Genomic DNA, 3,299 nt, shown 5'->3' on the forward strand with positions numbered 1-3,299 from the left:
CCTGCACGAACTCCCATGCCAACTTAGGCATGCTTTTCAGGGTTGTGCTGGTTTGCTTGGCCTGGTCATACAGCTCCCTCCTGGTGCTGCTATATGGGGGCAGGAGGCTGGAAAAACCCTCCCCATCCCCTACAGCTGGCCTGAACTCCACCCCTCCTCCCCTCATTCCCACTTACCTTGCGATGGCTTCTTCATCCACTGGAGAACTGCTGGTCAGTGTGCTGTAGTCGGGGGACCCAACCGGTGTCAGTTTGAATTTCCCATGGTAATCAATGGCTGCTCAGCTGTTCTGCATAGGCATGGCTTGCCCTGCGCAGAAGTGTGTGCCAGCCACCCCTCTCCCAAGGAAACTTCTCCCTGGGAGCCTCTCTCACCCTGGAGTCCCTCCAGTAAGTAGCCCCCCGCCCATGTCTCACCCACACCCACTCCCACACAAACTCTGGCTTCATCTCTGTAGAGCTGTTCTTGGGATCCAAGGAGTCTGTACTTCAGTGGGAAATACAGGTTAGATGAAGGAATGTATAACAGATTACAGCAGTTAAGAATGCAGTAGTAGTCTTAATGGATACCCTCATGAGACTTGAATGCCTTATGTTGAGTGCTAAATTTCAGGTATCTTAGTCATTTCTTTCAGAAGTGATGGGTATCGAAAGCCCTCATGCCTCAGACTCTGTCACCATCTACACGCGTGTTGCAGCAGAGTAAATAACTCTTCCATAGTACTTGTGTTGGGCAGTACTATGGCAGAGTTGATCAGTTTACTTTAGCCTAATAGCACCACGTCTGGATGGTGATGCTTTACTGCAGAGCCAATTAGTCAACTCCACGGTAAAGCACATATGAAAATGCCCCCAGAGATTCCAAAATAACACTAAACATTATAAGGGTAGAGACAAGTATGCATTTGAAGAGGTTTCAAAAGGGGAAGGGAAGTTGGTGCTCTGGATTGCACAGCAGGTATGATTTTAGCAGTTACCTGTGGACGGGTTAGGAGCAATACAAATGTAGCTTCCAGGGTTAAAGCTGGAACAGTTCTGCTCTGTTAGTATCACTCCCAGCTTGTGTACATGTAACTGTTCAAATGTAATGGGTGTTGTGCACTCTCAAGTAGCAGCTCCCCTTTCTTTTTTGAAACCACTCCAAGTGTACATTTGTCCATGACCAAAGGATGCCTTGCTTCCAAATATGGAGTTACAGACAATGAAAAACAAGTGCAATTGTATAGGACACCAATATAAGGAAACAGTGTTCAATACACTCCTGAGTATGTGTGGGAGGAATCATTTTCTAGGTAACGGAGTCCTCTGCACTTACTGACCAGGAACAAAGTAGTCGCTTCCCCACTGGAAAAGATTTTCTTTCCCCCACTTTGAAAAGATACAGCTGAGGGTGTCTTGCCCATCACAGTGTGTGCTCATAAGGACAGTCTCAAACATACCCCACAGCCTTTTTTCTGCTTGTACATATGCCTGTATGGCTGCTTCAGGACCTCCCCAGTGGCTGCTCTCACACATGCCAGAGGCTGAGGTCTCAAAAGTGACCACAGGAGTGTCCCTAGAGTGGCCTCATGACCACAGATCTGGAGTATATATGAGGGGCAAGTAAATGGGCATACTTGGAACTGCAGTGCAGATATATCCTAAGAGTTTTACAAGTAAATCTCAAGATGTCAAAAAAAACCCTCCTCTCTAACCCACACAGTCTGAAGGAATATAGGAAATATACCAGCAAAATGGGTGATTTAATGAGGCTACTACCACTGCCTTGTCCCTACTTTGTCATCTGCAAAACCTCTTTCACACGTGGTTATGAGATTTATTTCCAGAAAAGCTAAAAATACAGGGTGTAATAAGCGCAAAATAGTCATGAACACAGAATATACGTCTTCCCTCCATTCCTGGGGAAAAACATCATTTTGAGATTCCCCAGTGAATGTTATCCACTTGGGGTGAAACTCATTAATGATGCAAATGGATGAAACCTCACTTTGACCCGCAGTATTTCCCAACAGTATTCACCTACATGAGACCTCCGCTGAATTATATTATTCAATAGAATTATAGTGGGGATAAATTTAACATACTATGATTATCATCCACTATAAATTACTGAAAAATACTTTCATTGAGGTTTCTGCTTTGGAGTCACTTCGTGCTTTTTAAAAACCTCAGTGTGCACACGTGTGCACACCCGCATGTATCTATGACCATGAGCTAAGAGTTAACCAAAAGTTACTTGCTTTTGTGTAATTATACCTTTGTTTTGCCCATTTTGGCTATGCTTGTCATTTCAGTGGAACACATTAACAAATTAAGGTTCCCAACCCCCAGGCCACGGCCCAGTACCGGGCTATGAAGGGTTGGCTGCCAGTCTGCAGGAAGGTTGGCTGCTGGACTGGAAGCATGCTGGTATGACCGGCATACTGAGTATAAAAAAGGGTTGGTTGTCAGTCCGCAGTATGCTGCTCTGCAGTTTGCCGGTGCATGGTTTGCCGATCTGCAGTCTAAAAAGGTTGGGAACCACTGCTCTACATTCATCTTAGTTTCCCCTCCTTCCCCCAACCTTTCCCAATCATTTGCATTTAAATCACCTTATTACTTTTTATTTAGTACCCCTGCCCTCTGCAAATCCATTCCTAAAATCTGATGAAGTAGGCTGTATCCTACAAAAAGCTCATGCCTCTCTGAATGAGTTAGTCTATAAGGTGTCACACTGCCTTGCCTTCTGCCTCACTTCAGACTAACATGGCTACCACGCTAAATGATAGAGGCTTTTGTTGGAGTGGGGCTTTTGACCAGCTGCACAGGACTGTAAGTTGGCACAGGCTCTTGCTGAACTGCCACAGGCTAAATTCAAAATCTATTTTAACACTGAAAGCAAATTACAAGTAATTCAGTTCACAGGCTAAAGTAAATAATCCACAAAAATCCATAATTTTCTAAAGATTTATCACAAAAAACATCCAGCTTTGCAGAATCCAAAAGGTTAGACCTTCTATTCATTTCTCCTAATTTATTTCTTGGATTTCAAATGAATAGTTACCTTTTATTTTTTTCTCTTCATACATCAAATCACACAGCTTGCATAACACAATGATTAGGACAAACCATATCTATGGGTTTTCTGCTCTGTATAAAATTTGTGAAAATATCACTAGAATATAAGAATTACTCTCTCATAAGACCCTGTCTTGGATGGCAGCTGGTATTCAGAGGAAGATTCAAGAAACCTATTCATAGCAAAAAAAAAAACAAAAAAACAAAAAAAAAACAAAAAAAAAAAAAAAAAAAAAAAAAAAA

The sequence above is a fragment of the Gavialis gangeticus genome, unplaced genomic scaffold, assembly GCF_001723915.1.
Source record: "Gavialis gangeticus isolate Ggan-Ray unplaced genomic scaffold, GavGan_comp1, whole genome shotgun sequence".
Classification (NCBI taxonomy): domain Eukaryota; kingdom Metazoa; phylum Chordata; order Crocodylia; family Gavialidae; genus Gavialis; species Gavialis gangeticus.